The sequence below is a fragment of the Lissotriton vulgaris genome, chromosome 5 (assembly GCF_964263255.1).
Source record: "Lissotriton vulgaris chromosome 5, aLisVul1.2, whole genome shotgun sequence".
In the NCBI taxonomy this organism is placed as follows: Eukaryota; Metazoa; Chordata; class Amphibia; order Caudata; family Salamandridae; genus Lissotriton; species Lissotriton vulgaris.
In genome coordinates this window covers 615825868-615850052 of record NC_141693.1, presented here as the reverse complement: position 1 = coordinate 615850052, position 24185 = coordinate 615825868, and the positions used below count along the sequence as shown (strand labels likewise).

The 24185-nt window shown below is 45.9% G+C and overlaps 1 pseudogene; it reads left to right on the top strand.

The window, feature by feature from the left end:
• Positions 1–13516: 13516 nt before the first annotated feature.
• On the top strand, positions 13517–23788 carry LOC147711319 (E3 ubiquitin-protein ligase TRIM39 pseudogene; annotated as a pseudogene).
• The last annotated feature ends 397 nt before the right edge of the window (positions 23789–24185 follow it).

Genomic DNA, 24185 nt, shown 5'->3' with positions numbered 1-24185 from the left:
GTTCTATAGTACAATTTAGGTCCCCAGCAATGATGGTAGTGATACCTCCGACCATTTTCGTTATCATGTGATCAACAAGGTTCAACAGGGGTGGGCATCGACCGCCAGGAAGGCCTCTAGCATAGATGTTAATAATATTCATAGCTTGCTTGTTCCCTTTGTTTAAAACAATGGATAACAGATCCTGATTCTCCACTGGGAACTCTGTTGGGTAAAAGCCCAGGGATTGTTTCACCCAGATTAACAAGCCACCTGCGGCCTGCCCTTTACATCCTTTAGTTGTGGGTTTGAAAAAGTTAGTATAGCCCAGCTTATGGACAGGTTCCGTTGCCCATGTTTCCTGCAACAGGATAATATCGTAGTTGTCCATAAAACTTGACCAATCCGCAGACACAAGGCGTGCCTTAATACCCGCTATGTTCCAGGACAAAATTTTTAGATGGTCATTCAAATTGCCTGGCAACAAAGAGTGTAAGGGCTGTACAGATCCATGAGCAGCCCCTATATCATCATTATCCACTAGATGCTTAACCCAGTCTAACGGGGCAGTGATTTTCTCCTCGATCTGGGACCCCTGGGTAACTACGTGTGGTCTAGGGCTGTTTGGCAGATATGTTCGGCCTCCCTCCCCGTCAACTAGATTGGTCAGTTGAATTGGGCATACCACGTTATAATCACTGGGGACTTGGGCTATCACACTACCAGTCGGAGACTCGCTAAAGGGATTGTTAAGTCAATCTATAGCTTCCAAGCCAGAAAGGGGGCCAAAATGATTAAAGAGAAAGGGGCGCTGGCAGTCAATCGGGGTCAGTACCATGGGATGTCTTGCAGCAGGACCTTTACGGAACAGAGGATAGGATTGGAAGGGTATATGCCTGCGCGGGTAGAAGTAGGATAAATCTAGTGTTTGTACATCCCCCTGCCTTGCAAATCTGGGTACTCGTTTAATAGCATCTACTACCCATGAGTCTTTGAACGATATAAGGATACAGTCTCCTTCTAGATCTTTAGCCTCAGGCCCCACCCAATCTACTCTCCTCACATACAATATCTCCGTAGGAGTGGAGGGGGGTAGCGGGCGATTTTTGTTCAGCCAAAAGGTGACTTTATTACGAAGGTCACCATATGATTCCCTAGATCCTGGTTTTAATGGTGCTACGCCTGTCAAAACGATGGTGTGTAAGGCCGCTTCGGGTGGAAGGTCAACACTGGGGATGTTTGGCCTTTTACGCCCCCCCTCCCTGCGACTGGTAGAAGCAGTATTTTGAGTTCTTGAAGAAATTGGTGAAGGACGATTTATATTAGATTGTATTTGAGGACCCATGTGTTGGCGCCCAACCATATTTTGTTTAGCCTCTGTTTTCGTTTGGGGCTTTAGTATCTGAGTCTGAGAACTAACACCTGGTTTAGAAGAGATGGTAGAAGAGGTATTGGTTTTTTGACCCCCTTTAGCTATGGTGTTATTTATTCCTGTCGTTTTATTGAGGGAATGTTTGCCGTTTTCCATATTCTTACTAGTAACCTTATTAGGTGCCTTACTTGGTGCTGGTGCATTAACAGTGCCCTTATTATTTAAGCCACACAATGCTTGCAACATTGCATGGTTTGATTGGATCAGACCCTCCATACTATCGATCTTTGAGGTCATGAGCCTAGTCCGCTCCAGGACTGGTAAAAGTAGTGTTTTAAACATGGCCTCCATTTTTGCCAGCAGAGCCTCATCACTATTGAGGCACATGGGACATGTAGTGGAGGAACCCAAAGCCAAAAGTGAGGGGCATAGCATATTATTATTGTTAGGCACCGAGGGTTTTAGCAGGTTTAGTTGGGGCTCGGGCCCCTGGCGCCATTCCCCTTGGACTGTATTTGCTTTATTGGGTGTCATATTTCTTTCCCCTGACATTCTAGAATCCCGTTTTCTCTTTTTGGTATTGGGGGCAGAGTTGGATATAGGTGAGTTAGCCTTTACAACAGGATTAGAGATATTGGATTGATTAAGAAGAGGAGTTCCGGATAATTGGCTAAAATCCTGCTCCTCATTAATCACAGAGTCATTATCCTCCATCCCAATCTCCTGCGTATCTTTAGAGTTGTTAATACTAAGCCTTTTTTCCATTATTTTGTCTCTTGTGGACAGGCTACCCCCAATATTTTCTATATGGACTATTGCGTCCGTAGAGGTGGTATGGACACAATTGAAGGCAGCATGGGGTACAGATGGTGCAGGGGAGACAGATGTAGCTAAAGCCCCCAGCGAGGATCGCTTTCCACTAATCAGGTCTATTGAGAGCCTTTTCTCAACCATGGCAATTTCCTTTTCTAAGATGCCAGTGGCCCGGGTGATAAAAGCGTCCAAGGGGCCAGAGACGACGCCATTAGATGTGTTGATTTGTACAGTACGTTCCTTCCCTGATCTTAATGGCATTTTGGGTGGTCTTCAGAACGTCCAGGGGGAGTGGGCCTGGGCCGGACTCTGCCATACTCGAACGGCCTCAAACGGCCCGCTCTTTGCCCGGTCTTCGCCCCGGCCGTTGCCCCGCGCGCGTCCCGCGTGCGCGTTGCCCACACAAGCTATGAAGGAAAAACAAGAGGAAGGGGCGGGAAGAGGACCAGCTGCGGCCGATCCACGCCGCTAGGAATGCTGGTCCTCGCAGTCCCGCCTCTACCCCTGTTGACCAGATGACAGCTTGCAAGGGGCGCGTTGGTGCTCAAAGCACGTGAAGGGAGGCAGAAAGGATGTTCCCCAGAGAGTCTAAGCCTACGAGCGGCACCCGCGAAGCGGGGGCCGCGAGGCGTGGCGAAGTGGCCAGACAGCAACAACACAGGAACAGCGCTTCTTTGCAGGAAGGGTCCCAAGGCTCACTCACTCCACACAGATTTTAAAGAGGAGGAGGAGGGGGCGGGAAGAGGACCAGCTGCGGCCGATCCACGCCGCTAGGAATGCTGGTCCTCGCAGTCCCGCCTCTACCCCTGTTGACCAGATGACAGCTTGCAAGGGGCGCGTTGGTGCTCAAAGCACGTGAAGGGAGGCAGAAAGGATGTTCCCCAGAGAGTCTAAGCCGACGAGCGGCTCCCGCGAAGCGGGGGCCGCGAGGCGTGGCGAAGTGGCCAGACAGCAACAACACAGGAACAGCGCTTCTTTGCAGGAAGGGTCCCAAGGCTCACTCACTCCACACAGATTTTAAAGAGGAGGAGGAGGGGGCGGGAAGAGGACCAGCTGCGGCCGATCCACGCCGCTAGGAATGCTGGTCCTCGCAGTCCCGCCTCTACCCCTGTTGACCAGATGACAGCTTGCAAGGGGCGCGTTGGTGCTCAAAGCACGTAAAGGGAGGCAAAAGGATGTTCCCCAGAGAGAGTCTAAGCCTACGAGCGGCTCCCGCGAAGCGGGGGCCGCGAGGCGTGGCGAAGTGGCCAGACAGCAACAACACAGGAACAGCGCTTCTTTGCAGGAAATGCTCTCTTCATGCAGCATTTGTAAATAAATAAGCGGTGGGCGAACCTGCTTAAAATTGAACCTCTTTAAAATAGGGATAATAAAATCTTTCCGGGGAACTTCATAAAATTTACAGAATGTCAAAAAATGTAGCAAATCCTGTGGAGACTCATGGTCGCAGCCAGAGGGTGCAAACACCTGTCCTCTACGGCTCCCCCGTGGCATAGCCAACAAACGATGAAAAAGGTCCAGTCGAAACCAAGTCATTAAAAAATGTTCATATGTACTGAAAAACCCCAATAAATATGGCTCGGTCAATTATGTTGTTTTAAGCATTACAAATTTCTGCATACTAGGTTTCCTCAGTTCCAAATCTTCCCCCTCTAACATCCGTATGGTGATAAAGGACACTCTTATCCACTCCAAACCTCTTTTTAAGTTACGGATTTAGGATTGGTGTACAATTCCTCTATTCCTAGACGTTCAAAACTCCTCTTAAAGTATCTGAGCCAAGGTATGCGGTGCACAAGATCCAGAGTCATACACTCTTTCAGTAATAGTCGGTTCAAAGATGATCCTTCACTCAGTCAGATTTTCAGCCAAAATGTTAAAGGGCGGAGGGCCAGCATATCACTCAGGTAGGGCACCCCCAGTTTCTCAAGTGCCACTGTGTTAGATCTACCACATGGCACACCTAATAAGCGCTTCAGGAATGCGTTCTCGGCTACTTGTAAAATGTCTGTAGTAACATGCCCCCATATTTCACTACCATAGGAGACCGTTGAGACACATTTTTAAAAGGAGCCCGATTGGTCTCCGACCCATTTTGGCAGCAAAGTTAAAAATGGCCGTATTCACCAGCACCTGGTCTCCCCTCTTTATTTGTTTTAAGTGGCCCCATTTCATCTGGTCATCCAATACAACCCCCAGATACGAGACTGCATCAGTGTGGGTAACCTACCCTGAATAGAAAATACTTTTTTCGTACGGGGGCCCACCTGCCTAACATAAGATTTGGAATCATTAATCAAGAGATCTCGGTCCACCATAAAGGTGGAGGAGTCAAGCAGCGTTTGTAACCCCCTTGCGGTCCAAGGTATGAGGACAGCGTCATCCGCATATAGTAGAACTGGTAGACCACATCGTCCTACCTGGGGATAATCAACCCCTGTCATTTATAACACCCTTTCCAAATCGTTAATATACAAGTTAAAGAAAAAGGAGGCCAGAATACACCCTTGGCGTACTCCTCTTCTTATATCAAAATTACGGGAGACCCTAAGATCCTGCGAGTATCTAACATGGGCCTTGGTTGCTCGATGAAGATCTTCTAAGAAGGCAACGATGTTCCTGTCTACCCCGCTCGCCAACACGGAGCCACAGTGGACCTTCCCAAGCGAAACCCGTACTGTATGTCTGATAGAATGGAATGTTTCTCAGCCCAGTTAGTCAATCTATTTGAAAGTACCCGACCCACCACCTTGACCACCGAATCCAGCAAAGAGATTGGCCTGTAGCAGTGAGTACTATTTTGATCCCCCTTTTTAAAAACAAGCACTATGGTAGATGTGGCCCACGACTAGGGACAGCCAGTTTTTACTGCTGTGTTGATTACTGCGGTTAGAACCGGAGCCCAGAAGGATGGGTCTGATTTGAAAAGACCGGTTGGAATACCATCCAGTCCCGGGGCTTTGTTGCTTGATAACCTGCTAATGCCCTCCTTGATCTCCTCTATGTTAAAAACCAGGTTGGGGACATCTGCCCCACGACCTGGCTGGCAATTTAATTCCGGGGGACTCTCAAACATAGTTTCAAAAATGAAGTACCCACTCGTCCTCACTAATGTGTGCATCCACTGCACTTCCACCCTCATTGGTTAGAAAGGGGCTGTTGATTATGCTCCAAAACATTGAGCTATTCCTCAGGGTGCTGGCCTCAATTACCCACCTCAAGGCTTCCTCCTTCAAGACTAACTTGCGTCGGACCAGTTCTAGTTTATAAACTTTTCAACATAATTTCACCAACGCCAGGTCTCTTGGGCTCCAGTTTAAGGCTTCCCACAGTTTCATTGCTGCCCTAGAGCAGGAAGAATCAAACCATCTAGGTGTCTGTGGGGCTCGTCGTTGAGCCAATGTGCTTAAGAACTCACTTATTTTAACAGAGATAGTTTTAAAAGCACGGATAACCTCCCCCGTGGTGCATAAGGCTAACTCATTGCCACATGAATCCAAGATAGTCTTATAAAATACTTCTGGCGAGATCTGAGCCCATTTTAGCCATCTCCCAACGTCCGTTGGCCTCACCATCCCGCTCTGCCCTGCTACTCTTTTGGGAGATAACAATAATAATCCACGTAGATTAACACACAAGGGATTATGATCACTGTGGTCTTATCATTCACTCCTCAAAATTCCACAGAATTTTCAGAGTTTAAGCTACGTAAGGGTAGAAATCCAAGGACAGGTTTGACTCCTGGTTGGCTTTCAAAAAAAGTGCCTTGTGTGCAACTTGAGAAGATGTACTAATGTACTAATCTTGAAAGCGACCATACAAAGTTAAAGTGTTGCACGAAACAACCAGAGATTCGTTTGAGCATGAGTGATGTTGTCAATATCAAGAAACCTATTCTGATAAAGAAATTTGAATCTAAATTTTCGAAAAAGTTTCAAAGTAGTTTTTATTGGTAAAACATCTGCACTGTTGTATAACGGTGCATGGTGGGGATTGTCAAGATTGGCAAAAGAAAGTGGTGACCTAAAGATGATGAGGACACGTATATAAATAAGTTCACTTTTCTATGTACTTTTACCTTTGAAGTGCCAATTACAGTTCACTTTTCTACGTACTTTTACCTTTGGAGTGCCAACTACTGTGACTGTTACTTATTCGAGAAATTTTGCCCTGAGGAAGCCCGCTTCGGGCGAAACGCTTTGGCAGTTTCTTGGCTATTTTCATTGGTCATCCTATTTTGAGAGTATTGGCTGTTCACTTGTTTCATCGTGTCAAGAAGCTTTATTAAAACTGGACTTTTTATACATCTACGAAGGACATCAGTTGTGTTTTGTTGCATCGACATTTTCTGTCATTATTTTATTTGTTGCCTCTCCACGTGCTTGTTTTATATCTTATTCATTAATGGAACCTGATTTCGGAAGCACTGACGCAGTGAAGTCATCCTCTGTTGGTCGCATATCTGGTGGATTTTGAGGGGGAGTGCTGTTCAGTCTCATAGGTCTTCTTCAGATCAAAGGGATATTGTTCAAACTGACAACAATTGCAGTACCATTCATCCAATGTACAAAATCAAAGTGTTGGGCCAGTAAGACATACAAGTTGACCAAGGAAGTTCAATGATGTAATTATGTATTTTTATCCACATAGAAGGAATTCCAGTACATTTCTGTTTCATAAGGAATTGTTAGCCATATAGGAACCGTTTTTAAGTATTTATATCAACATTATTATAGCTTCTAAGTGTGATTATATTTATAAATTATTTATTTATTTTTAGCTGCAGTTTTTCTTCTATAATGTTCTATTAAAGGGGGAAAATGTGTGGTATAATTATATGCGTAATGTTGATATGCGTGACATATCTAGAGGTAGAGTTTTATGGTGACATCAGTGGCGGCCACCACGAACAAAGGGCGGTGTGGCGGTTGGACTTAACACGGGAGAGGTTGCTTCGAGCGACGGGGGGGTTATTAATAAAACATTTTTTTTTTTAAAAGGACTTAACAGAAGGCGACGGCCGCCTCACCTCTTGCGTCGGGCTTCCTCTTCTTGGCAGCCTCATTGACAGACTCCCGTTCAATCCCTGTACTGCTCTCCTAGGACAGCAGTGCGGGGATTGGCCTGAGCGGGCTAAAAAGACGCTCCACTCAAAGAGTCTGTGGGGTTTCTCCAGCCCGGCTGCTCAATGCAGCCGGTCTGGAGAGACCTAAGTGCGCATGTGTGTTTTGGTCAGGTAAGACGGCTGAACAAAACATATATATGCACATAGCACTCCTCTTCCCGTTCCCATGCCTCGGCCCGCACCTCCCAACAGTGCTGGCTCACAGCTGGCAATGAAAAATAAAACGATGCTACTGATGGAGCGAGGTGGAGAAACAAAATTTTGTATGCCCCTCGTGAAATCATTTCCTCATAACTGTAACCTTTATTAATTGTGTGGTTTGATATATTAATCAACGTAGTATAGAATGCACACACAAATACACTTGGGAAAACTAATCTGCTTGCATGGAAAACTATAACTGACTAATTTAGTAATGTCGTCATGTTTTTTATTAATGCAAAGCTTTAATTTAATCAAAAGCGGCATAAATGTGCTTTCTGTTTATGTATTTTGTGGCAAAAACATGGAATTAGGTGAGTATATCATGCATATGTGTTGCTTATTTGCAAGGTAACAACTAACGGGGAAACCCTTAGTATGGGGGGAGGTAAACAGAAGGGGTATATTTCAATAATTAACATTTATTTGTGTTTTTTTGTATGATAGATCCTCTTCTGGCCCGTGAGGCCTAGTAAAAATATGGCTGTTTTCTTAACTGTGAATGGAAGATAAACGGAGCATGCGCAGCCCAAAGCCAAGATTGAATGTGTGCTGCCTGTGCCTGAACAAAAGCAGTTCAAAGGCGACTTGCCCTGGAAGTCCTGATGACTGCCAAAAGAATGATCATTTGAGTTACTGATCGTGGGAAAGAAACCTGTAGTCATTAGTTGAGGATGTGACTAGGCCAAAGACTTTCTCAAACAAAGGACTCTTTAAAATTCAGCTGATGCTAGGGAAATTGAATATTAGGATGATGAGGTGATGCTCATCCACCCTCAAATTGTCCAATCAGGTCTTGAGTCTGTACTGATAGTTACTTTTTAGATAGATAAAGTTAGTGAAAAAGGATATAAAAGTTGTGACTTTTCTTAAGAAAAAACTCTCTTTCGATTTCCTCCTGAGATGCTGTTGGTATGCTGATTTTCCTGAGATGTAAGAATTCTTGAATAAATGTTTTATTTCTTTGAGTGAGAACTGAGCTTTAGATGAGGTTATTAGTTAGGGAAGTTAGGAGAAAATGAATTTTGGGAACTATCTGTTGTTTGCTAATATTTGTGTTCTGAAATCTAAATAATAATGTCTATTTCTGAATCTCTGAAATAAATGAATATGACTGTTTGAGATAAAACTTTTACTCCTTTAAAGTTATATTTTTAATAAAGAAACAAATAAAGCGAATAAACTGTTAGGCATGCTAAACTTTGCTTTTAATAAAAACTAGATAAATGGAGATTTTTTTTCTTTCTTTTTTTGGTCCTCATTTCACCATTGGCATCTGCAAATGAACACTATAAATCCCAATCCATCCTGGGCGCCCAGGGCTGATGTTCTTGCATTCACCTGGAGCCGGCCCGGCCTGCTCCTTTGTCCGAGGCATGGTGTAATCATAGGACCTTTCAGGGCCTTAGACCAGCCTCATTTCTCTGCCCCACACTGTCAAAGGTTCCCGAACCGTGCTATTTACATTATGTGCTGTGGCAGATTCTAAGCGCGCAATACCCAATGCTGCATGCAGCCAGTTTTCATAGAGAGGCGGGCTAGCATCCTTCCATAATTTGCAGATCTCTCTGCGGGCAATAAGAATTAAACAAAAAAAAAAAGCCACTTGTGACACCTTTAGCCCCCTTAACAGATCAGCATCTAAACAAAACAATACTCTAGCTATATTCAGACTCAATTTGATTTTAAAAATACCCTCCATAGCCCTCTCTACATTAGCCCAGAAGAGACCATTATAAAAGATGTGAATATAATCCGCCTCAACTAGTCCACATCTGGGGCACAGCGGGGACGGACTCACAAACTTCGCTATTTTTTTGGGTGTATAGTAAAGCCAATTGATGACATAGAAATGTTTTTTCTTGAGAGAGGCTGGCCTAACAAACATATACACAATTCGAAAGGATAGATAAATGGAGAATTAAGCTGGTCTTGTATTTTCCTACGCCTAATTTTTTACTAGCAGATTCATTGACTATAATGGTGGTGTGTCTGAATAAAATGTCTGGTTGATAAAAACCATGGTAAAACTCATTTAAACTGCAGGTGTAAATAGTATAAATATTTAGTTTTAATTTAGACACTCCGCTATGATACAGCAGCTCTCCTTTGAATCTCACCGATCCATGAAGTAGGACGGAAGCGTTTTGTGAGTAACTCGCAGTGTTATGGGCCCCACTGATGAGTAGATGTATGATTTGGTACTTCAGGGAAAGGTGATCTGGTTTTAGAAAATATTTCCGGAGTAGCGCTGCATCACTACAACATCATTTTCTTTTTTTTTAATTGCTGCCTCTAAGCCGAGCATTGGGGCGACGCTCCTCCGCCATTGCGGACTAGCCACCGCTGGGCGTCATGTGTTCCATAGAATGTTTACAGTGTGTTCTAGAGATGAATGTTAGAGCGGGGAAAGAAGTTGACGGTCCTGTTGCTGTGCCATTCATTAAATACTGCTTAACCACTTTTATCCCTGTGGTTTTAACTTCAATCACATACCTGCCAGCTCCCACCGGGAGCAAATCCATCCATTGTGTAGAAGCCACAAATAGTTACCATTGTGGCACGGGGTTCTATATGTTATGTGCACAGTCGTGGAGGTCACGCGCGTGTTTGCTTTGATAGGCCTACATGTATTGCCGCCTTGCCGCACAATGATTGGTCTGCAAGAAGTAGGATATTTTGGCACTGTGCCGACTTAGGTGGATGAAAGAGGTGAGACTGAAACTTAATTTTCTCTGTGACTTCGGGAGACAGGGCTCTGGCTTTGTTGCGTCTCAGTGGGTGGTTAGTGCGGTAGGAAGGCTGAGTGATGGGAAAGTGCTGAGGAACACAATGCTGCAAGCATGGATCAGACATCATTTAGCGCAGTGAGCCTCAGCGTGAGGGTGAAAGGTCAGAGTTGCCGCTTGCTGAGACGGCTCCGCGAAGGAGCCTTTTAATAATTCACAGACTGCAGCTAAGGATGCTCTGGTTTCTCAGAAAGCCTCTGAAGGAACAGTGCACTAAATTTGACATCGGTTTTATACCTAGGTACGTGAGCTCCATTAGGAGTGACGGGGGTTATACAGCTAGGGAGGCTCCGAACGTCTCCAATGTTCCCGCACTGCATCATGGTCGCTTCGAGGGAATGATTTGTCAGTGAGAGCAGCTCCCAGCCTCTCTGAGCTGTGTGCAGGCAGGGTCGGATTGGTAAGGTGAGCACCCGGGCAATGGCCGAGGGGCCAGTATGGAAGTTCCAGCTGTGGCCTGCTTTTTGGCAGCCTGGGGGACGCTTTGGGCTGTGTCTGGTGTGTTCAAGTGTCACCAGCGCCCAGTGGGGCCCTGAGTGGCCTTGCTGGAGGCAGATGGGCGTCCATTACCAACGGGCCGAGGTGTCACTCCCTTTTTCTCCCTGGGCTGCAAATTTACATGTGCATACTGAGCGGGAGTAGGGGGCCTGAGCAGAAGTGGCCTCACTTGTTTTCGGGTGTTTATAAAACTTCCCTGAAGCAGTGTTTTGTGGAACGGCAATATGCAAATGTGAGCCATTTTTTTAGCGTGCTTCGGCCGATTTCTAATCCCAATCCAACCCTGTATGCAGGCAGGCACACTGCACTAGGCCGATGGTGAGACTGAGACCAGAGAGCTAAAAGCAGCCCTTTTTAACCTCCCTCAGTTCCCTATGTTTCCTCCTGCATTCTCTCACTTTTAAGCCGTCTAATTCTCTTCTCTTTACTCCACTTTCTTTTCCCTCTCTCTACCTTCCCACTCCTTTCTCTCTCTTTCTCTTGATGCCACGCCCACAACTGCCTGATGCAATTAAAGCAGCGAAATTGAGAAAATGAGTGACCGAGCACCAGGAGTGCCTTTGGGATTTCAAAACCGGCCTCCAAGAGCTCCAGACCACCGGGGAAATTCCCGGTGGGATAAAACGGCCTGTCTGGCCCAGGATAGGACCATTTTGAAGGCATGGTTTCTCAGTGAGAGAAGCTCCCTGCTTCAGTGAGCAGTGTGCAGGCATTAGGTTCACTCTGAGGGACTTGTCTGTCAGTGAGGGAAGTTCGCTGTCTGTGTAAGATGTGCGGGCAGACTGCATTAGGTCCCCTTTGAGGACTGATTTGTCAGTTAGAGAAGTGATGTGCTCTGGTGCTGGTCTTGTTTATCAGAGATTCTCATAGTCGCTACGGTTTGCGGAAACACTACATCAGCATTACAACTGGGTCATTCATTTTATTTTTTTTACAGAGTTTTACGTAGCGCGAACTTGACCTGAATCGAGTATCAGAGCGCTTTTCATAGCACCAGTTGCATTACATGAGGATACATTAATTTTTGTTAGGCAGATGTATCAAAATACCTATTTGCGATTCTCAAATAGCGATTTTTTGAGAATCGCTATTTGAGAATTGCAAAATGGTATGCATATAAAAAAAAAATCGCAATTTTGTAGCGATTTCTTAAAATTCCTTAATTGCGATTAGCAAATTGCTAATCGCAATTAAGGACTAACGGCCAGATTGATGAAAGACCCGTTTTGCGAGTCTGAAATAGCGATTCATAAGGAATCGCGTTTACAGACTCGCAAAACGGGATTCATGTAGGAATCGCAAAATTAAATGCGATTCCTACACATTCCTTATTTGCGATTAGCAAATTGCTAATCGTAAATAAGGAATAACTCCCCATTCATTCTTATGGGCCTAAAGGCCCATAGGAATGAATGGGGAGTATTCCTTATTTGCGATTAGCAATTTGCTAATCGCAAATAAGATAGCGATTTGAAGGGTGCCAGGGGTGTCCAAAGGACACCCTGTAGCACCCCTTAAATGCACATTTCAACAGGTGTTGCGCACACACATGTGTAACATGAAACTTAGAAAAATGCTTTTAAAAGCATTTTTCTAAGTTTTCGCTATTTACCACGAGGTTTGACCTCACGGTAAATAGCGGGCGAAATTTGCAAATTCGCAATTTTAAAATGTTTCATGAATAGCATTTAAGGAATCTCTAATAATGATTCCTTAAATGCTATTCCTCACAAATTTGCGAGTTTCTAAATAGCGATTTTTGCATTTGGGATGATTAATCCCAAATGCAAAAATTGCACTCGCAAAGGGCCAGATTCTCAGAATCTGGCCCTTTGCGAGCGCGAATATGATTGAAGAATCAGGCTGTAATTTCCCATTCACATCTATGGGCCAGGAGGCCCATAGGAATGAATGTGAAGTTATTCTCAATTTGCGATTCGCAATTTGAGAATCGTAAATTGAGAGTAATTTCAAGGGTGCAAGGGTGTCATAAGGACACCCTGATGCACCCCTGAAATTTACATGTGTGCGCATATGGCGCACAAACATGCTCTAAGAGCATGTATGTGCACCATATGGCACCTTCACAAATGCCAAAAAGTGCATTTGTGAAAGAAATCGCAAATTACCACCAACACATTAATTGAATGCTTGATGCATAGCATTTAAGGAATCACAATTTGCAATTCCTTAAATGCTTATGCAAAATTAAGGAATCGCAAATTTTGCGATTCCTTAATTTTGCTATGCAATTACCTTCATACATACCATTTAGCTAATTTTTAGTGGCAAACGCAGCTTTTTTTGCGAATCGCAGCGTTTGCGACTAAAAATTGCTTTGATACATCTGCCCCTAAGTGATTTGCTAAGAATCACAGGATGTTCAGCGTCATTGCAGAGACTCGAACCCAGTTGCCCAGAGCGGAGAATACGTGATTTGCCCAGTATCACATGATGTTCAGCGTCATAGCCCAGACTCGAACCCAGTTCCCCAGTATTTGCCGAGTCTCCAACCCAGTTCCCCAGATTCGAGGTCCCCAGATTCGAGGTCAACCGCTCTAGCCGTTAGGCCACTCCTCTCTCCGTTCATAAGTGAATTGTCTCCACCGGCGTAGCTAGGGGGTGCGGGGGGGGGGGGTGGTCCGCCCCGGGCGGCACAATTTTTGAGGCGGCTGCGCCGGATGCAGAGGACTTTCACTTTATAAGCAGCAGAAACTAAACTAGTCTGTTTCCTGCATCATGGCGGCGACAGCCCAGTCTCAGAATCTGGAGGACGAAGTCACTTGTTCGATTTGTTTGGAAGATTTCAAGAATCCGGTGATCATAGACTGCATGCACAACTTCTGCAAGTCCTGCATCTCACAGTGCTGGCAGGGGATAAACACAGACTTCGCCTGTCCCAAATTCAGGGCCACATCGGAGTCAAGCTTCCGGCCTAACAGGCAGCTGGGAAACCTTGTGGAAATGCTAAAAATTCAACTCCCGTCCCTGAAGTTGCAGGAGAACGTGTGCGAGAAACACCAGCAGCGGCTGCAGCTCTTCTGTGAGGATGACCAGGAGCCCATCTGTGTGGTGTGTGACCGGTCCAGGGACCACCGGGCTCACACCATCGTTCCTGTAGAGGAAGCTGCCCAAGAGTACAAGCTATGTGTGAGGCACTGCTGGGATCGCAGCTTTCACTACAAACTGTACTGCTTGACTGACTGTGCCCAGGAGAACAAGGTACGTGTGAGGTGCTTCTGGGAACACAGTTCTTTTACTGGGCATAATTACAACCTGGGGGTACAGGGAATGTGCGAGATAATGCTGGGTAAGTAATTGTTATACTGTAGCTCCTTATCTATCCATAGCTGCCAAGGCGTCAGAATGCTATGTGTGACATTTTCATAATTTCAGTGTAATTTCGAGTGACATTTCAATAAATACGAGTGACACTTTCTCGCAAGCAAAATCAAGCAATGAAGATGAGGGACTCCGTTGCGGCCGCAGCAACTTACAATTTATTTGGAATGAACACAGTTGTCGACAAATAAATTTTAAAGGCTGCCGCGGCAGCAACAGACCTCCAGTGCCGCGGCCACCCGCGGCCCAGTCTAAATGTGTCTGCGCTGCGGACTCGAGTGGCATGCAACGCGTGTATGCACCTGAATGCCACTCAATACTAGCTACCCCACCCTTCAGTATCCCGCCACTGGGTGAGGTGGAGCTAGCGAGGTTCACAGACCACACCTCACCCTGTGACGAACTGTGAAAGGGTGGGTTTAGGAAGCATGCGAAAGGTGTCACAGACAAAGCTATTACGTCAGTCTGTGGCGTCAACTTAGGCTTGAGTTATTGTGTTTCTTTACGGACATCCCAGGACGTGCTCTTTCATATTTAGTGGCAGTGCTGCATATTTGAGAATTCATCCGATACTGTACTGCGAGCTGCCTGAACACCATAAATAATGGAGGCAAATAAACGTGGGAGCTGCGTCACATAAAGAAACGGAACATACAGCGGGACAGACAGTGCAAGAATCACAGCACATTGAGGGGAGTTCAGTTTCACTTATGAAGCAGGAAAGGCACTGGAAACATTATTTTACAGGTAGGAATGCGCCTCACTAAGTAGAACAGGTTTGTCTGAGGTGAGAAATGTCCAAACCTGCATTCTGGACGTCTTGGTATAGTGAAGTTTACCAGGCTGGAAACCTTTTTTCATCTTTATACCGCGCCACACAAAAAGCTGTACATTTTGGCAATATTAATAAAAGTGTGATGTAAAGACTGTGGAACTGGAGAGCCTAGTTAGGGTCATGGGGCCAGCTTAATTAACATTCTATGATTCTGGGCTAATCACTTAGTCAACCCTGCCTAAAAAAAAAAAACACAAATGTGCTTGTGTAACATAACTGGCGCTCATGTAAAGGGCCATAAAACCCCTTTGGGTCAAGCTCCTACTAAATAAAAGTTAAAAACTGTAAAAAAGAAATCCTGATGAGTGTGAGGAAACGTTAAGTTTTCAGGTAAAATGACCGGATCAGCAGCTCCTTCAAAAAAACTCCACAAGGGGGGCTTGGGGGAGGGCAGCCGACCCCTGGGAGGTCTCCTCCCCCGGGCGGTTTGGGAGATCTGGGTGGGGTCTTTCTTCTAGCAGCTTCAATTTGGGCTTCTTTTGGGCTATTTTTGGTTGTATTCGGAGCCCAGCCTATAAATGGGCAGGGCTCCTTTTTCCGGGCACCATTTTGGGCTTAGGTGACCTGGTGGCCGGTTGTTTCTTCAGCTAGTTTTTGTCAGAGTTCTTGGTAGTTCTTCGTCTCTACTTTTTTGTAGTGATTTTCTATTTGTTATTATGGCTGGTGAGGATTATCGTGTGCTGGAAGCTATCCGTCTTCTCAGCGAGGCGGGTCGTTTGGACCTGGTGATAGGCGACCGGGAGCAGGCCGAGCCCCCACGTCCCCAGCGGGAGGCATTGGCGAGGGTGTCGGCTGCGGTGGCAGTGTGTTTTTCCCCTAAACGTCGGCTGCAGGATGGGGTAAGTGAAAGGGGCCGCTCTAGAACTAGGAGAGCGGGTGCGAGGTCACGCCGTGGGAGTGACTCAGGGTCCTCTGACCCGTCGAGTGGTCTGGGTCTTTCTGTGGGTGGAGCGGGCTTGGTGGGTGAATTTCAGACGGTGTCGGGTGAGGTATCAGCGGTCGCTATGCGCGACAGGGCGGCCTCTGCTCCTGTTTTGCGAGGCCGTCGTGCTTCTAGACAGCGTGGTTGCACGCGCCGCGCTGCATCGGCCTCCGCGGTGGCGGTTACTGACGTCACTAGCGGAGGAGGGGCGGAGGCCATTTTGGATCACGAGGCAGTAGCGCCGCGACCGTTACAGGGCGGTCAGGTTCATATTGTGTCTGAAGTGGTCGCTCCTCAGAGTGATATCCGGCAGACTGATTTTTCAGCGCCGGTGGCGGTTGCAAATGACATTGTGTGTAATCCTCCTATCTCACAGCATTTGTCTTTGCCGACTGCCTCTGCCTTTGCTGATTTGTCTGGTTTTGTTGTGAGTGGTGCGTCAGATGGGGGTCAAGTTAGCCCTTTATTGTTTTCCCCTACTGTTTCTAATAGGGGGGAAGTAGTTTCGGTTTGCAGTGGTTCTTTGGGTGAGGGTGAGGGGGCCCAGATGGGGGGTTTGGAGGGTGCCGGACGTGGGGAAGGGTCGTTTCCTGCGGGGGATTCTTTTGGTGTGGGTCACTCTGTAGCGAGGTTTCGTTCTTTGGGAGCTTCAGAGGGTTTGCCTTCTTGGGGGGAGGGGCACGGGGACGCCGCTTTTTGGCAAGGATGTGCTAATGTTGGTTCTTTTCCTGCTGTGTCCGGTGAGCTACAGTTTCCAGGTTTGCACGTGGGTAGGAGGGATAGAGCATTGGGTGCCTTGGGGGAGTCGAGGGTTCAGGGTCCCACGGTTCAGGGCCCTTCTTCGGAGTTTATTCAGGCCTTGTTAGATGTTAGTTCTGATGAAGAAGTATGTGGTCCTTCACCTTCTCCCCCTAGGCTAAGCGCTGCTTTAAAAGGAAAGGTGTGGTTGGTTCAGTAGTTTTTCGGGAGACTGGTCAGGGTTTTGGTAGAATGGTAGGTGATTTGTCCTCGGTTCCTAGTGTTGTATGTAGTAAGGGACCCGGCACATCAGTCCGGCCTTTTTCTTTGCAGGTTGGAGTTCGCCCGGGAGCAGCTGACTTGGCAGGGCGGCAGGCAGCCCAGTCACGCCAAGGGGAAGTGCGGGTGGAGCCTTGCGCGGCACGTCCCAAACCAGCGAGGGATCCCGCCGTGGCCATCGCACGCAGGTTCAGCACGACCTCGATGGCCCCAACGAGGGAATTTAACATAGGCAGATTAAGCAGGTCAAGCGCGACCTTACCAGCCTCATCGAGGGATTCCAGCGCCTTTCATGAGAGCAGGTCATGCACGACTTCTCTTGTGCCTCATGTTCTTCATGATTCTGCATTGTTTTTTCCAGGTGATCAGGAGGTTGTAAGTAGTGTCAAACGGTTGAAAAGGTTCAGAGTACGGTGGTTATACCTGCTCCTTCCCAGTTAGAGGAGTCTTTAATTCTGGACTATGACGAGGAGAGCCCTGAGGAGGGCGAAGTGCGGGAAGTGGTGTCTGGGGGGGGCATTCAAATGTTTCTCACAGTGTGTTACAGGCACCGGTGGTGCGGAGTCATGCAGAGTCGTCCAGACCACGAGTGCTCGGCCCCTCGGTGAGGGCTCCTCGGAGGGCGGATGATGGTTCTCGTACGGCATGGAGGATGGGGCCAAGTCAGCCTCCTTTATTGCGCTCAGGTGAGAATGTGGTACATTCTGTGCAACCTAAAATGGTGTCTATTGGGATTGGTGTGGACTTGGTCTCTGGTGAACATGACGGTAAATTGTACAAAGGTCGTATGGTAAAAGACCAAGGTGTGGGTACAAACGATGAGGATACAGGAACAAGCTCTAAAGTGGATAGTGGTACTTCCACAGTTGGTTTGGGCACTTCTAAAAATGTTTTGCACAGTAAAGAGCTGAAAATTATAAAGTTGCCATATATGGGGGTTACTAAGCCCTTGGGGGCTCATCTAATGCTCAGCACTAAGGAACGAATATGGAATGGTGAGTATGTGGAACTGCTGAAATTGTTGCACAGGGAGGTTCGGGCCAAGGAAGGCTCGAAGGAAGAGGAATATGAGTTGGCCAAGCGCCCTAAAGTTCCGTTAAATATTGAAAACTGGACGGCGGCCTTTTTAATATATGCCAGCGTCTATTGTGAGAAGTTCCCGGAGCGCTGTGTTTCCTTATTCAAATATATGGATGTTATTCGGAAAGCGCAAATAACCAGAACTGATTTTGCATGGGCACAATATGACGAGGAGTTTAGGGCGCGCATGGCTTGGGACCCAGAGGCAAAATGGGGGGAGTTGGACACTGACCTTTGGCAGCATACCATGGGTTCGTCTGCTAGTGGTAGAACTATTTTTACAGCTAGTGGTTTTCCTTTAGTTTATCGCCCCTTTCAGGCGCGGCCCACCCGGGGAGGGGTGGGAGCCAGTTCAACCGCGCAGTCAAGTGCAGGCATGTGTTGGGATTTCAACAAAGGGGTGTGTAATAGAGAATACTGCAGGTTCCGCCACGAATGTTCCCAATGTGGCAGGAAAAATCACCCTTTGTCAAGATGTTGGGGTCCTAGGCCTTCCGGAGGTCCACAGGGTTCACAGCAGGGGTCGGGAGCGTATGTTGCGCCACAGCCATCCCCAGCTCCCAGGGGAGGGAAATCATCAGCCGGTTCTGGGCCCAAAGGCTCGTACACCGGTTAATGTCGTTAATTTGGCTGCCGCTTTACGGGACTACGTCCCCGCGGAGCTGCGGTCTTTTCTGTTATCTGGTTTTTAATATATTTTCGTTTGGGTTACGAGGGTCCTCGTTTGAGACGTTGGTCTAAGAACTTGAAGTCGGCAAGCGAGCATCCTGGTATAGTGCAAGCGAAGTTGGACAAAGAAGTGTGTGAGGGCAAGATGGCAGGTCCTTTTGATGATTGGCCTTTGGTGAATCTGATTGTGTCCCCTATTGGAGTGGTCCCCAAGAAGGAGCCTGGGCAGTTTTGGCTCATCCAACATTTGTCCTGGCCAGAGGGTGAGTCGGTGAATGACTTTATTGACAATGACGCTGCCTCTGTGTCTTACTCTTCGGATGATGTGGCTATGCAACTGGTGGTCACTGCTGGCCCGGCTGCTTTAATGGCAAAATGCGATATTAAATCTGCATTTCGACTGCTTCCAGTCCATCCTGAGGACTGGAGTCTTCTGGGTATCCATTTCCTTGGTAAATGGTACGTGGACAAAGCATTGCCAATGGGTTGCTCTATGTCATGTGCATTGTTTGAAACCTTCAGTACGTTTCTGCAATGGTTCTTTACTCAACGAAGTGGACATGAGTTGGTCACGCACTACTTGGATGACTTCTTTTTTGTGGGTGCAGCGGATTCGTTGGACTGCCAAAATGCTCTGACAACGTTTCAGTCACTGATGAATCATTTGGGTGTACCACTGGCTCCTGAAAAGACCATGGGTCCTTGCGCGACCATGTCTTTTTTAGGAATTGAACTTGACTCGCAGTTGATGCAGGCTCGTCTCCCTATTGAAAAGAAACAGAAAATGCTGGATTTGGTGGGTGCAATGTTGTGTAAAGAGAAGGTTTTGGTGAGGGAGATTCAAGTTTTGCTGGGTCACCTTAACTTTGCATGTAGGGTGGTCAGGGCGGGCAGGACTTTCTGCAGGAGGTTGGGTAGAGCTCTGTCTGGTCATTACTTGCCACATCATCGAGTGCGCCTGTCAGCGGGGGTCAAGGAGGATCTGCGTATGTGGATCACTTTCTTACATTCTTTCAATGGTGTGCCTTTATGTCGAGAGGTGGACTGGTGGTGGGATGTGCAAATTTTTTCTGACGCAGCGGGCAGTGAGGGTTTTGGCTTATACTGGCAGGGAAAATGGTGTGCTCAACAATGGCCGGAGCCTTGGAAGAATGGAGGCAGGAGCATTGCCTTCTTGGAATTGTTCCCTGTTGTGGTGGCTGTTACATTGTGGGGTCGGAATTTGGCCCACAAAAAGGTGCTTTTTCGAATTGACAATATGGCTGTGGTCCAAGTGATCAATAAACAGTCTGCCAGGTAAGCATGAGCGAATTTTGCGGATCTCGCGTTCGCGAATTTTGCGGATTTGCGGATTCGCAATCCGCAAAATCCGCGAATTCCCGCGAATTTGCGGATTTTTTTTTTTTTTGTGTTCGCCCGTGTTTCTGCCAGTTCGCGAGGGTTTTTACAATTTCGCAATTTGCGAACTTACCTGTCGGGTCGCAAGTTTTGCGAACTTGTTGTTTCTACGTGTCCAACCTGTTTGGGACACTCTTCTTCATCACTGCCACTCTCTGTCACCACTGCCACTCTCTGACTACTCATGCCACCCTCTGGCCCACCCATGCCACCCTCTGTTTCATCACCACACCCTCTGGTTGTCCAGTGTACATTATTTTCGGCAAAGCAAAGCACACCTTCCCTGCCTCAAGTGACCTGAATTAATTTGGGGCTGATTAATGTGTCACAGAATATTTTTTTAGCTGGCACCTGCTTCCTTAGTGCGCCCTGATTAGTGATCTTTTGCACTTGCTAAGTGCTTTCATTGTTGCAAAATTAGTTACAACACCTGCCCTGCCCCAACTGACAATAATGAATTAGGGGCTGATTAATGGATTTGAACTTCCAGCCTGGCTCCTGCTTGTCTCCCTTAGCTGTAATTCAGGACCTTTGTGGCATATGTGTAACTATTCTGAGGTTCAGAGCAGGGTCACATAATAGTTGCAACTGGCAACTGAACTCTGGAGGGGCCCCTCAGGAAGCACTACAGGAAATGGCTACTAATGATGTGCCTGAACTTTTGAACCTGGTAAGTAGTTACTTTCAGTTTTGCTTAGATCGTATTTCTGCAATTTCGCACTTATTCGCGGGGCGCGAACTCACGCGAACAGTGCGAGCAGTGCGAGCAAAATCCGCTGCTCGCGGATTTGCGGATTTTGCAGGAAATTCGCAAATCTCGCGGATTGCGGATTTCCCGAAAATCCGCAAAATCCGCGAGCGGAACGGATTTTCCGCCCATGCCTACTGCCAGGGACCCTCAAATCCTTAAACTCCTTCGAGTGTTTGTGCTGGGATGTCTGCAGTTTGATATTTGTTTTTGGGCCCTACATGTTCCTGGAGTGGACAATGACATTGCGGATGCTTTGTCTCGTTCACAGTGGGAGAGATTCCGTGGGCTTGCTTTGGAGGCAGACGAGGAGCCGACTCCCATGCCGGAGCATCTGTGGACGGTAGGCAACACAGGGTTGTTCAATTGGTTTTAGGTTCCCTGGCCCCTTCCACTAAAATGGCGTATGAGTTGGCCTGGAATGAGTTTTTGACATCGGGAGCTTGTAAGAGACAGTTTCCTTGGCAGAGGTCTGAAGATGTGGTTCAGTTCATTTTGCATCTCATGGACAAGGGTTTGACCAGAGTTACCATTGCTGGCAAGTTGGCAGGTGTTTCTTTCATGGGAAAGTTGTTATGGGGATATGCTCCGTCGGCTGGGGAGTTGGGTAGGAGAATGTTAGAAGGGTGGTCCCGGGAGCGGGCTGTGTTCGGGCCCTTCGGTCCCCTTTATCCTGGCAGAAACTGTTTAATGTTATTTCTGTGTTGCCGGTGGTATGTACAGATCGAGTGGAAGCTTGTCTTTTTGCCACATTGATGGTGTGGATGTTTTTTGGTGCGTTTCGGGTGCTGAGCTGTTGGGAAATAAAGTTTCGCGAGGTCTCTTGTGGGGGGAGGTTCAGTTGTCGGTTCGGGGAGTCCATGTTTGGCTCTCTCATTCGAAGACCGATCAGAGGAGCTCCGGCAAAGGGGTTTGGTTGGAGGCAGTTTCCCCTCCGGAGACGTGCCCATTGCGATGGGCTCATTGCTGGAAGGAGCTGTCGGGTGGGGTTTTGAAACATCTGGTATTTCGTCATATGAATGGTTCCTTGGTTTCCAACTATCAATTGCGCATGGTTCTGCGAAAAGCGCTGCGTCATCTTGGCCTAGATGATACTCTGTATGGTACACACTCATTTAGGATTGGGGCGGCCACTGAGGCTTTTAACAGGGGTTGGTCGAGGGAAGGGATCTATGACAGAATTTCGACAGACAGAATTTCGACCTACACAGATATCGGCGTAATTATATCGATAGCAAAAATATCGACACCCTATGTACAACATGGTAAGTACCAAAATATCGAAAAAATAATATCGATGTCAAAAATATCGTTGTCAAATATATCGATTTTTTTTGGATTTAAAATAACATAAAAAATACTGTAAATAATACTTATTAATTACTTAAACATATTTAAATATATGTAATAATGGTAAAAAAATAATAATACATATTTAATAAAAAAAAAAAATAAAAATCATATATAATATATACTTACTTGACAATAATTACTATTCCCACTCCAGTGGGTGCAACAGTAGGGAAAACTGACCCTGAACCCTAAAAATACCCCTTTACCCAAAAACCTAAAACTGACCCTGAACCCTAAAAAATACCCCTTTACCCAAAAACCTAAAACTGACCCTGAACCCTACAAAATACCCCTTTACCCAAAAACTGAAAACTGACCCTGAACCCAAAAAATACCCCTTTACCCAAGAACTGAAAACTGACCCTGAACCCTAAAAATCCCCCTTTACCCAAAAACTGAAAACTGACCCTGAACCCTAAAAATACCCCTTTACCCAAAAACTGAAAACTGACCCTGAACCCTAAAAATACCCCTTTACCCAAAAACTGAAAACTGACCCTGAACCCTAAAAATACCCCTTTACCCAAAAACTGAAAACTGACCCTGAACCCTAAAAATGCCCCTTTACCCAAAAACTGAAAACTGACCCTGAACCCAAAAAATACCCCTTTACCCAAGAACTGAAAACTGACCCTGAGCCCTAAAAATACCCCTTTACCCAAAAACTAAAAACGGACCCTGAACCCTAAAAATACCCCTTTACCCAAAAACTGAAAACTGACCCTGAACCCCAAAAATACTCCTTTACCCAAAATTAATTAATATTACAATTAAATTACTTGCCACCCTATTCCGCTATAAACCCACAACCTGCTCCAGTAGTAAAACATATAATTTAGTTAAAAATATACATAAATTATCAATTAATTATTCAATTAATCAATTAAAATAATTCATTGCCAATTAATATTTAATAGCAAAATAAATTAATCATTAAAAAATAATTATTTTATTACAAATAAATTACTTCCCACCCTATTCCCCTATAAACCCACAACCCGCTCCAGTAGTAAAACATATAATTTAGTTAAAAATATACATAAATTATCAATTAATTATTCAATTAATCAATTAAAATAATTCATTGCCAATTAATATTTAATAGCAAAATAAATTAATCATTAAAAAATAATTATTTAATTACAAATAAATTACTTCCCACCCTATTCCCCTATAAACCCACAACCCGCTCTGGTAGTAAAACATATTATTTACTTTTATATATTTTTTATTTATAAAAACATATTAAACACATATTATAACAATTAATTTGAATACTTAACTAAAATTTCTAACACATATTAGTAAATCGAAATTACTTACATCGATATATATGCTATCGATATAAGTAATTTCGATATTACTTACCTTAGGGTCGATATTCTGGCCATCGATATTCTGGACATCGATATTCTGTCCCATCGATATTAGCAACTCGATATAAGTGTAAGTCGAAATAAAAAATTCGATATTTTGACTGTGTACCCGAGGGAAGATATCATGGGTTTGGGGCGCTGGACTTCAAACTGCTTTCAGCGCTATGTTAGAAGTGAATCTAGTGGAGCGCTTGGGACTTCCTCTGTTTTGCCTGTCTGATACTGTTTTCTTTTTCAGGTTCCGTGGCTGGTCCTCGCGCTGAATTTCTAACCGTGTGGATCGTGGGCCATTCGTTCATTAAACGGGCGCAAGTTCAAGCTCGCCAGAGTTATTTTGGAGCAATGTTAGGATTTAATGACCGCTTATTTAACATTGTTTGGAAGGGTAAAGGGGGTATGTTATGGAAAGAATTGATCCCTGCCCTCAATTCCTGGATGGTAGGTGGGGTTTGTCCAGATGTGTTGGTTCTCCATTTGGGTGAGAACGATTTGGGTTTGGTGAAGGGCGTGGTTCTCCTTCGGGCGATGAAGAAAGATCTTTCTTTGCTTCACCAGCAGTGGTCAGGGTGTCATGTTTTGTGGACTGAGTTAGTTCCCAGGAGAGTCTGGAGGAACGCTGTGAAGCCGAAGGCAATCGATAAATCCCGTAGGAAACTTAATATGGAAGT